Here is a 12,474-nt window from a genome sequence, read left to right on the forward strand (position 1 = left end):
TCTTATTTATTCATTTTTTGAGAAAGAGGAGAGAGAGAGAAGAGGGAGGAGCAGGAAGCATCAACTTCCATATGTGCCTTGACCAGGCAAGCCCAGGATTTTGAACTGGTGACCTCAGTGTTCCAGGTCACCTCTTTATCGACTGTGCCACCACAGGGCAGGTTTTCAGTAATGACATAGTTAATACATAATTTTTCTTGCTTCACAGCATTGAATAAATAATTGGCAGCACATTAAATAAAAGGTTAAATTGATTTATTTTTTTTTCTCCAAGTCTTCAAGTAAAATCAGAGCTCCAGGCAAATGTACCATGTTCATACAGGAGTTCCAGACACCTGCAGGGACTGCTAATATGCCTAGCATTGTGACAAAACTAAGTTAGTCTCACTGATACATTGAGTCAGAGAACAAGGAAGGGACACATCATAGATGTTGGTGATTTGAATAGTACTTATGATGGCCATATAATAGGCTAATGTACTTAAAATTAGTATGACAAATGAAATAGTACTTGAATGTAATTCAGTCTTGGCTAGCTAATCTTTAAAAGTCTAGATGCCCTGGCTGGACAGCTCAGCGATAGAGGGTCGGGCTGGTGTGTGAAAGTCCCAGATTCGATTTCTGGTCAGGGCACACAGGAGAAGCTACCATCTGCTTGTCCACCCCTCCTCCTTCTCTCTCTTTCTCTCTTCAACCTCCTTCAGTCATGGCTCAAGTGATTCAAGCAGGTTGGCCCCAGGCGCTGAGGATGGCTCAGCGACCTCACCTCAGCTGCTAAAGTAGCTTGGTTGCTGAGCAAGGGAGCAGTGGCCCCAGATGAGCAGAGCAGCACCCAGTAGGAGGCTTGCCGGGTGGATCCTGGTCGGGGCACATACAGGCGTCTGTTTTTGCCTCCTCACCTCTCATTTAATAATAATTTTAAAAGTCTAGCTAGGTAATTATGGAGCTGACACGCACGTTTGAATTTACTGAAAGTCCTCTATAACAAAAGGAGAAGTTGAATCTCCATAAATATTCACACACATCTAGACTCTTTTCCACTAAACTAAGTAATTCCATTGATGGTGCAGTAACATCCAAGGCCCACCTTTGTAATCTGGAATTAGCTAAGTGATCTCAGACTAAATTACACATTGCCTAAGAAGATGATGAAAATGAGACTGCAGACAAGATTCACATTGTTTGCTGCATCTGGCAAGTTCACCATGCACACTGCAGGCTTTCACTGGAGAAATCCTCTTGTGCATTTATGACTTATGGATTTTGGCCCAAACTAGAGCATACTTGGATTAGCTTCATGTGCAAAACCTTCACTGAATCTCCTTTGATCTTGGCCAGATTTTTACCCAAAAGTATTCAGAAGGCTTTCCTTGCTTTGGAAAAGACCAAACACTGGCCCCAATATTATTACCTATTTAAAATGTGGCCACTTTTTAGCCAAAGGGATGTTTGAGTCTTTGTTAGAATAATGCACTAATGGTTAGGGGACAACTAATGCCATTGTCTTAAAAGACAGGGGAGGGGAGACAGGAGACTCAATTAAAAAACTCCAACAATATTTTTTAATTTCTTCTATTGTCTGCTTTATAATACTCTGGGAACCCTGACAAGCTCTCCTCTTTGGCAGGTTTTTAGGTGAAAGGATTATTGTTCATCATCAGTTATCACTGTGTAATGAATATAGTAACTATTCAGCAAGACAAGAGGTTTCAAAGGCTCCAGACAGTTTGCTAATTTGACTGCATTTCTTGCACTAATGCACATAATTCTATTGAAAGGTAATAGAGAGCCCTGGCGATTTGGCTCAGTGGTAGAGTGCTGGCCCATTGTATGGACGTCCCGGGTTGGATTCCCAGTCAGAGCACACAGGAGAAGCAGATGGTCGCTTCTCAACTGCTCCGCCTCTTGCTTCTCTCTCTCTCTCTCTCTTTTCCTCCTGCAGCCATGGTTCAGTTGGAACAAGTTGGCCCCAGGGCACTAAGGATGGCTCCATGGCCTCACCTCAGGTGCTAAAATAGCTAGGTTGCTGCGCAACAGAGCAACAGCCCCAGATGGTCAGAGCATCACCCAGTAGGGAGCTTGTCAGGTGGATTCCAGTCAGGGCATGTTGGTCAAATAAGTTTGTAAATATGATGTATATGTTTGCTTGCTTATATGATAGTTTGCACTGGGTGTGGGGGGGCAGGCTGTAAGCAGGCAGGGTTGTTACAGCCTAAGGCTTAGTTTTAAGACTAAGCTTTTCCCCACACCCTTGACTGTTGCATGATGTGGGGTGGTGCACTCTCATGACGAATCCCATTATGCCTCAGATAAGTGACTTTGTATCAGAGACTTCCTTGTTTGTATATTGGATTAAAGGTTTTGATTTCTACAATATAAAATGGGGCAGAGGAGCCCATGCTGGGGGAGAGCAGAGAAAGGCCACGTGGAGGAGAGGAGAGGCAGCCAAGATGGCGGAGTGCTGAAGGAGAAGCCAGTTTGTGCAGAGTTTGTGCAGAGAGAAGGAGATGGGGAACAGAGGTGAATAAGTCTGGTGAGCTAGAAACCTTTGATTCTAGGAAACTCAGATAAGTCAGTGGCTTTGGGAGCTCTGAATGGAAAGGGAAATGTTTTCCCACTGTGTGTATTTCTTGCCCGCCGGGTGCGAGCTAGGATTAAAGCTAATGGCCCATCAGTTCTTGGCTCTGTTGTTTCATAACCGTCTGTCCGAAGCAAATGCAAACCTGCACAAGCCAGGTGGCTGTGATGGTGGCTGTGGCTACTGGCTTTATAGGGCACATGGGAAGTCTGACTCTCTGCCTCCCCACTTCTCACTTAAGGGGAAAAAAAAGAAAGGTAATAGAAAATTTCCATTGTAAAAAATGTAGGAGAGGTGAAAAGTAATTTTTAATTTTATCAATGCAATTGTGGCTTTGAGAAACATAATTAAAAAACAAACATAAATTTTAAATTGTCTTTGCTGAGATTGATATATTAAAATACCATATCAGTGCAAGTTCTTTTTCTTTTCTTTATTTTTCCTAAGTGAGAGGTGGAGAGATAGACAAACTCCTGCATGCACCCCAACCGAATCCACCCAGCAACCTCGTCTTGGGCCTATGTTTGAAGCAACAGAGCTATTTTTGGTGCCTGAGGCTGATGCTCGAACCAACCAACCTATCCTCAGAGCCTGGGGCCATGCTCAAACCAATTGAGCCACTGGCTGTGGGAGGGGAAGATAGAGAGAAGGTAAAGATGGAGGGGAAAAGAAGCAGATGGTTGCTTCTCATGTGTGCCCTGACCAGAGATTGAACTCGGGACAGCCAGACTGATGCTCTGTCCACTGAGCCAACTGGCCAGGGCTAACTTCTTTTTCTGAAGTGAGATCTTTATTAATTTTATTTTTGATAATTTCTGTCCCTGTGTCAACAGGAGAACATTCTTGGTCCAAATTAAGACTAATTAAATGGTACTTAGGGAACACAAGTGAATAACAATGTTCAACAGCACCTCTCAGAATAAACTCAAGCAGCAGACAAGATGGAAGCTGAAACGTATTCACAGTCCCCGCTCTTCCAGATCACAGCAAAGACTGAAGTTTATGTCACCAACAGAAACCCAGGATCCTACATGATCCAGTCTTGGTACTGGTTCAGACCTGCAGAAAAATATGATTGGAAAAATATCAGAATTCTTCTGCCTCTTGAGAAAGTGCCAAAGGCAGGAATGTATTTTAAACATCCAACAAATCTCCTTAAAAATACTCTTTACACTTCTGTCTCTCAGTCTCCAGTTTTCTCTCGGCCCATTTTCCCTACGGGCTCCAGAGACCTGGTTTGAGGCGCTTCTCTCCCCATCTTCATTTCTGCCTCAGGTCTCAGTTCTTCTTCATTTGTCATTCCACTTAGCCTCCCTGGCGCCTTCGTTTTCCTCCGGATTGCTATTACCCAGACTGCGCGACCAAGAAAAGTTCTAAACACTCTGCTCCGGCCGAGCGGTGGGGTCGGCAGGCTCGAGTGTGCGGTCCAGTTATCCTTCTTGATTTCTCTCCGTCTCAGAGAATATGAGAGGCTGGCTGCAGAAGAATTTGCCATCAAAGCATTTCCTGAATTAATCAAGTGCTGAGAGCCTGGAGCGCAGGGCCAAGGCCTTGCTCTCAGCGCCTGTCACTTTGCCTCTCTCAGAGTCACAGTTCACTTACTCCTGCCCTGAGTCAGTTGTGGCAGAAGCCACTAGAGACCGTATATCCCGTGATAGGATTCTTAGACTTTTTTTCCCCTTATACTTTATGTGTGTGTGTGTGTATGTGTGTGTGAGAGAGAGAGAGAGAGAGAGAGAAACCTTTCACTTTATTTTCAGGGATCCTAATATTTATTTTAATCAAAGTACAGTTCCTCTGAATGAAGCAAGGGTGGGAGTCGAGAAGCAGCACCCTTTGGGCCACCCGTCACCGTTCTACCCCCTTCTCATATGGCTGGCTCCGAGAGCCTTTAGGAGTGCAGTCTGGACCAGGAGTGTGGCAGACACAGCACCATATTTGGAATCAGAAATGTCAGATTGCTGTCGTGGTAAGCTCTGCTACCTATGACCCAAGTGCATGCACACATTACTCTAACACCCACACACGGGGTTGCTGCGACAGAGAAACAGTGGACAGTGGGACTGCAGCACACGGTGACTTCCTCCCTACCCTTCCTCTCAAGGGGGCGCAGGAGAGGGCACTCTGTGATGAGGCAATCCGCTCCTGCCCCTGGAGAAAAATAGCACCAACAGGGAGAGGACCCAGGAGTGGGCAGCAACCTGTTTTGTACGGAATAGAAAGCATTTATGTAATCCAGTGACTACAGAGGCAATCATTACTACCAAACTATCAGCCTGAACTGCGAGGCACTGAGCTCCAATTAAAAAAAAAAGAAAAAAAAAAAGAAAAAGAAAAAGTAGAGGCAGGTCAGCTGGTGTGATGGACAAAATCTCAGAGCCTTGAGGATTCAAGATATTCACGTGAATTTCTGTTGGCTCTTGAGCTGTCTGCTCTGGAGTCCCTTGGAACCGTAAACCCTGCAAAACTGAAAAGCAGAGTTGGACTCTCTCAGGGGCTGAGCGTACCTGTTTTCTTTATTCTTCTGAAGGGAGACCACCGTTTCAGGGGGCCTTGGGAATGGCCCTGAACAGACTGCCTCCCAGAAGGACCCAATGGATGGCCCACAGGGTTTTTCAGGTGGACAGTGCCCTAGCGGACCCTGGGGACGATATGTGGTGTCCAGCCTGCAGAGACACCCCATTCGCAAGGCCTCTGAAACTCCACAGCCACTTTAATAACCGTCTGTTGCCACCTGCTGGTCACTGGGAGGAAGTGCTCAGCGCTGGGCTCCTAGAAGCTGCATCAAAATAGACTCAGACTATTTTCTCCAAAGGAGTGACCTTAGGAGGACCCACAATAATTTCATTGATTAAGCCACACAAGAATGGGGACTTTTATAAAGCTATACTCTTCCTTAATGTATTATATACTTAGTCAATTACAAACACTTTGGAAGCTAGGTACCAGGTAATCTTCAAGGCACTGGGCATGATTGATAGCCACAACTCATTCTGTCCCCAAATGACATTATCCAGTGTGATCATCTACTTTTTTCATTGAATTAAGCTTTCTGTTCATTCATTCACTCATGAACAGCTATTGACTGAATGCCGACCATATGACAGGCTCAGGCCCAAAAGCTGAGGAGATGGCAGTGAGCAAAAGCAGGTGCCGCCTCTGCAGTCACTGGTCTGCGTGCTAGAGGGAGAGACAGACATTCAGCACATAATCACATCAATAAATGCAACAGTGCACAACATTGATATTATTATAGACAAATATAATTGCCATAAGGGTGTACCTAAAAAGTTTGATTAACTCTAAAATAGCGGTTTGGGCTATTTGATATGCATTAAAATAATTATTTTAAATGGGCCCTGGCCAGTTGGTTCAGAAGTAGAGCATCTTCCCAGTGTGTGGAAGTCCCAGGTTTGACTCCTGGTCAGGATACACAGGGGAAGTGACCATCTGCTTCTCCACCCCTCCCTCCCCACACTCTTCTCCTCCCGTAGCCATGGCTTGAATGAGCAAGTTGGCTGCAGGTGCTGAAGATGGCTCCATGGCCTCATCTCAGGTGCTAAAATAACTGAGCAAGGAAGCAGAAGCCCCACACGGGCAGAACATCAGCCCCAGACAAGGGCTGCTGGGTGGATCCTGGTTGGGGTGCGTTCGGGAGTCTGTTTCTCTACCTCCCTGCCTTTCACTTGATATAAAAAAAATTATTAATTTAAATGTTTTCATCCTTTGCCTCAGTACTTCCACTTTTAGGACCTTATCTGAAAGGATAAATCACAAAATTGGGCTGGTTTATATGTATAAGGATGTCTACTACATGATTGCTTATAAAAGCAAAAAAAGAGAAAAATTTAATAGGAAACATTCAAATGTCCAATAATAAAGGTTTGATTACACAAATTATGGTACTCTCAGAAATAGAATATTCTGCAGCCACTAAAAATAAAAGTATAGATCTGTTATTTGATCAGAGACATATTTATTATATATTTTTCAAGTTCTAGAAAAGGATTATAGTAAGTCCCATTTATGAAAACATTTCATGAGTGTGTTCTTTCAGCTCCATACTACATAGTCAACTTCTTATTGTTACTGTTGGATCATTATAATCATCAGGTAAATATGCTGTCGTTTCCCCATCCAAAAAAAGGCAGAAAACAAAAACCTCAATTAGCGTCTATTGACCCTACTTCCCCCACCCACGATGGATTGATCGTCTCCTTTCTTTGTTACACTTTTCAATAAAGCCCCTCTAACTCCTGCCCTCTTACACCTACTCCAGTCAGGTTTGGTACATGTCAAGGTCGCCACTGGCCTTCACATTTCTAAGCCCATCGTCATTTCTGTCCTCTGCTCACAGGCTCCATCAATAGCTTGAACACAGCGGACCCTCCCATTCCCTACAGCACTTCCTCCCCGGGCTTCCGGAAGTCCCCCCTCTCCTCCTGCCTCACTGCTTCCTCCGCAGTCTTTGCTGACCCTCCTCTCCTTCCCAGTTTTTAAATGTTAGTTCTCTTCTCCTCTCTGCCTATACTCATTGCTTCGTTATCCAGCCGTGGCTTTCAGCGCCATCTGCCCTAGCCTACGTCTTTCCCCGAAATTCCTGACCCATAAATGCAACTGCCTACTCAGATTTTGAATACACATCTCTTAACTCCTCACGTCTCTCCAGAACTCAGGCTTAACTGCCTTCCATTAAACCTGCTCCATTCATACCCTTCCTTAAGTCACCTGTCGGCACCTAAATCCTTTTTGATGCTCAAGCCAGAACCCTGCAAATCATCTTTAATCATCATCCTTTCTTTCTCATATCTAGATCCCATCCTTCAGAAAATCCCGTTAGCCTTAGTGTCAAAATTCATTCCCAAATCCAACCTTCTCAACACCCGCACTGCGACCGCCCTGGTCCAATCCACCACCATCCGCTGCCTGGATTACTGCAGTCGTGCCTGTCTCCCCTACAGCCTCTCGTCACCACAGGAGCCAGGATTTTCCTTTTACAACACGTGTCACTCCTCTGCCGAAGCCCCGCAGAGCCTGACCGTCTCACGGAGTAAGAGTCTACAAGGTGTGCCGCGTCCCCTCGTCCCCTGCTACTCTCTGGCCTCCTCTAGCCCTGTCACTCGCTCTGCTCTAGCCTGGCTGGCTTCCTGGCTCTGTGCTTGAACACAGCAGTCCCTTTCCCCTTGGAAACCTTTGTGGCTGTTCACTCTGCCTGGAGTGCCCATCCCCTAGAAATCAGTAGCTTCTTCAAGTCTTTGTTCAGAAGTCAACCCTCTCCAGCTGTCCTGGTCCCCTCACCCTGCTCCACATCTCCTTTTTCACCCGATAAGATACCAAACAATTTCTTTACTGCTATGAAGCTCTGAAATATCCCCTAATTTTTGTGATCAGTATATATATATATATATATATATATGCATTTATTTTCTCTAACTAGAGTGCATTTGTCCTGAGAAACAGAAATCTTTGTTTTTTCTATTTACTGATGTATCCCAAATACTTGGAACTGTGCTTGGCCCATGGTGGCAATGCTCAAAGAAAGAAATGTTTAGTAAATGAATGCATGGGGGAATCCTTTGACAATGTATACATATATCAAGCATCACATGGTATACTTTAAATATTATCATTTTACCTGTCATTATACTTCAATAAAGCTAGAAAAAGATTCATCCCCTGAAAGTAGCATTTCCCTAGCAGTTGTTAATCCACAAAAACCTAAAAATTAAAGGAAATCATTTGACTTTAAGTAACATGAAGCAGGGATTTGGGATAATGAAATACATATATTCATACATCCACGGAAATGTTCTAAATGGATATAAAGTCACCTATTAACCATGGATATTTCTAGGTAGAAGGATAGTGGGTATACATTTTTCTTTTTGTTCACCTGTTTTCTATAGTAAATTTAAATTACGTGAACAGCAAAAATTTTAATGAAAAAAGGTAAATTTTAATATCTTCTTAGTTTACTTTTACCTCCAGAAAAGAATTGGTAAGACACTAGAAATGAGGAAAAGGCACCTGTTCACTTCACTGTGAAGTCACCCTGCCTAGACAGTGGGGGACAGTCTGTCTTGGTTTGAGTTCCCCCCAAAGCAGACCCTGTACGGAGTTTATCTGAGGCAGCAGAATGGGGAAACTGAGGCAGGAAGCCAATAAAGGGAGGGTTGTCATTTACAACACAGGCAACAGGAACTCGATCAAACAAGTGTTTAGCACAGAGTGGGCCTCAGCTACCCTATTATGGGGGTGAGGAAGCTGGGGTCTTTTTCCTCCTACAATGGCTGAGGGCTATTTCTGGGGGCATGAACTCTCTTGCACTTCCTGCTTGTCCCAAGTGCTCCTGTAGCAGAATGAAAATAAATCCCTCGGGCAGAGTTGCAGATGGGGACAGCAGGCAGAGCTGTCCAAGCAGGGGTGAGAGCCCTTGGGACTAGGGAACCCTGAGGGTCAGCCCCGATTCCTGGATTAGGGCCTGAGTTTGCCCTTTGGGATGCTGTCCCTTGTGGCTATGTCCTCTGGGAAGTTCTTATCCACTCGCCTCCAAGGCCACGCCTCAAGTGACAATAAGGAGAGTACCCTCTTGGGAGTCTGTGCCGGTGCTGTGGCCCGATTTTCTGCCGATGCATGTTCGGGGCCATCTAAGAACTGTTTTAAGGTGTGGACAACCGAAGTTTCTGTAGTCTGGGTTCATGAAATCTTTGGCAATACAATTCCTTCAAATACTTAGTAAGTTTCTAAAACATTTGTTTTCACTCATTTCCATTTGTCAGTAATGCACACATAGGGTTCTTTCCTGGTTATAATTCTCAAGCTGGATTAACTTCTTGTTGTAACCTTACACCTGTCCTTCAATTTAGTGGCAACCATCTTGAAACACCATCTGGAAAAAAGACAGGCTTGAGTGTGAAGAAATAACCTTAAACTGATTTTGGGGGCAATGGTGAAACTATCTGTTTAATGAGAATTCTTTTTTTTTAATTCATTTTTATTGGAGAGAGAGAGAGGAAAGAGAGAGAGAACAGGGGGAGATGCAAAAAGCATGAACTCCCATATGTACCTTCCAGGGTTTCAAACCAGCAACCTCAGCATTCCAGGTTGACACTTAATCCACTGCGCCACCACAAGTCAGGCTTAATGAGAATTGTTAGGAGCTTTTGCTCAAAGCCGTTTTGTGTGTTATAACTTATCCTTTGGGGTTCAAAACAGAAGGCTTCAGATTTCAAGACTCATACTCTTTCATTTCTGCTCCTGAATCAGTCAGTTCTTTCCCGAGTTCCACTCTTCCTTGTACTGACTCACTAAGCAAAGCCAATAAGAATCGACATGCCCTCTCTCTGGCCAGGTAGCTCAGTTGGTTAGAGCAGTGGTCTCCAACCCCCGGGCCGTGGACCAGTACCGGTCCGTGGGCCATTTGGTACGGGTCCACAGAGAAAAAATAAATATCTTACATTATTTCCATTTTTATTTTATTTAAGTCTGAACGATGTTTTATTTTTTTTAAATGACCTGACCGGATTCCCTCTGTTACATCCATCTAAAACTCACTCTTGACGCTTGTCTTGTAAGTTCAACAATTATATTTAAAAATACCACAGTTTTTACGCTGGTCGCATAATTTTATTTTGTGCATTTATCCATCCCACCCTAAAGGCTGGTCTGTGGAAATATTTTCTGACATTAAACCGGTCCGTGGCCCAAAAAAGGTTGGGGACCACTGGGTTAGAGCATTGTCCCTATACTCCAAGGTGGTGGGTTTAATCCCCAGTCAGGGAAGATACGAAAAATCAATCAATGAATGCATAAATAAGTGGAACAACAAATCGATGTTTCTCTCTCTTTCCTCCCTTCCTCTTTCTCTAAAATCAATTAAAAATTTTTTTGTACAAAGAATTGACATGCACTAACGTTGGATTTCCAACCTCTTCCCTGGATCCAGAGGCTCAGTAACACTTTGCTCACAAAGCAATTGAGGAGCAATTTTATTCAGTAATTTACTATTATATAACATGGGTCTTCATCTTTTCAGCCTCCAATACCAATTTTCTTGCTTTCTTCTGCAGTGCTACATATTTTGGGGTTTATTCTTACCCACAGGACCCCAATGCAAGGGAGTACGTTTTGTATTAATAAGGATATAACATTAGCTGCCAAACAAATAAACCCAAGAATGTCCATGGCTTAACATGATAAAAGTTTTGTTCCCATTCATGAAAGAGAGCTGGGTGGTGGCCAGGAAGGACAATGGGGTGCCCTCCTCCATGAAGTCATTCAAGATTCAGGATGTCAAAAGTGAAATCCCCTTCAACACAGGGTTTCCAAGGTGGCCCTGGGGGTCCCGTCCATTCCTGGAGGTCAGGAGATGAGAAGGGCATGAACAGCTCTGGTGGAGGTTTGTGAGTCTCATAAAATGTCTTCTGCCATTTCATTTTCTAGAGTTCAGTTACATGAGTCCACCGGGAGGCATGGGGCAAGGTGCGCTGGGTGGGGGCGGCACAGCTCCTGGTTAGGCAACCACAACGCTATGCCATGTTGAAGGAAGAGAACCTATTTCCTTAGGGGACAGTTAGCTGATCTCCCACAATTTTATTTTATTTCATTTTTTATTGTTAGATTTTAGAGAGAGGAAGGGAGTGGGAGAAAAAGAGAGGAAAGCATTCATTTGTTGTTCCACTTAGCTGTGTATTCACTGGTTACTTCCCGTATGTGCCATGATCAGGGATCAAACCCGCAACCTCATCGTTTTGGGATGACACTCTAACCAACTGAGCTAACTGGCCAGGGCCAATCTCCCACGATTTTAAACAGAAAAAAATATAAATGTCAACTTTCAGCTCTTTCCTCTGCCCTCTAAAGACCTTTCTCTAATTATCCGGTCTCACTGAGATGGGGGATTTGTCAGAATACTGTCCTTGGGCTTGCGGTGAGGGGTCTTCTCACCTGACTCAGTCTGGGAAGGAAGGAAAGAAGGAACACGCAGAGTATCTTTACAGAACAGCTTCCTCCCTGTTTTGATAAAAATACCTTTCAGGCTGAGCAATTACTATCTGCTGACTTAGTTTTTCTTTTCTTTTTTTTAAACAAAGGAATGGAAAGACGGAACCACTGTGCTCTTTGCTCCCCTGAGCGGCCGTGGCAGAGCACTGGGTGGAAGGGAGCAGGAAACTGGAACAACTGCTTCAGCAGCGGGACACTTTGCCATTAATTACTGTTCACTTGAATAACATGATGTGGGAGGTGGGCCGTTTGCTCCCGCTAATGGCCCACTGTGGGATAGTGATTGCCTGATACAGAGAGAGGGGCTGTAACAGCCACTCCGGAAGCCAGTAAATCCAATTTTATGGAAGAAGTCTTCTTTGTGAAAAACCAAATCCAATCAAACCTGAAACTCTCCACAGCAGATTCAGTACCAACTATGTACTCTTCTCAAATTCATTTTGTCACCAAGCCCCAGGCACTTTGAGCCTAGAGTGAACCAGAGCAAATGAATTTTCCTGTGTGCAGAAGTGGACGTCTGTGATTTAGGATGATTAGTGTCTCACACAGACAGCCGACTATCTACTCAAACCAAATAACCCGAATCAAATGAATCCACAGAGATGAGGTTCTGGTTTTCACAAAAAGGAAAGGGTTTCTCACTGTTCAAAATAAGTGTTTGTCTATTGTAAGGTTTATATCCATATATATATCTGTGATCCAACACAATGCAGTTCACACTCAACTTGTCAAGGGTATAGCAATTGTGTAAAGTGAGGCACTCTAATAGTGTAAGGCCCTCAGCGACTCTCTGGGCTCCAGGGCTCGGGGCAGCCCAGCTGTCACTGCCACAAACAGGTGGTGTAAAACAATAGCTCCGCTGAGCCGACTCACTGTCCAAACCCTCCAGCAGC

Source organism: Saccopteryx bilineata, chromosome 5 (assembly GCF_036850765.1).
Source record: "Saccopteryx bilineata isolate mSacBil1 chromosome 5, mSacBil1_pri_phased_curated, whole genome shotgun sequence".
Taxonomy (NCBI): Eukaryota; Metazoa; Chordata; class Mammalia; order Chiroptera; family Emballonuridae; genus Saccopteryx; species Saccopteryx bilineata.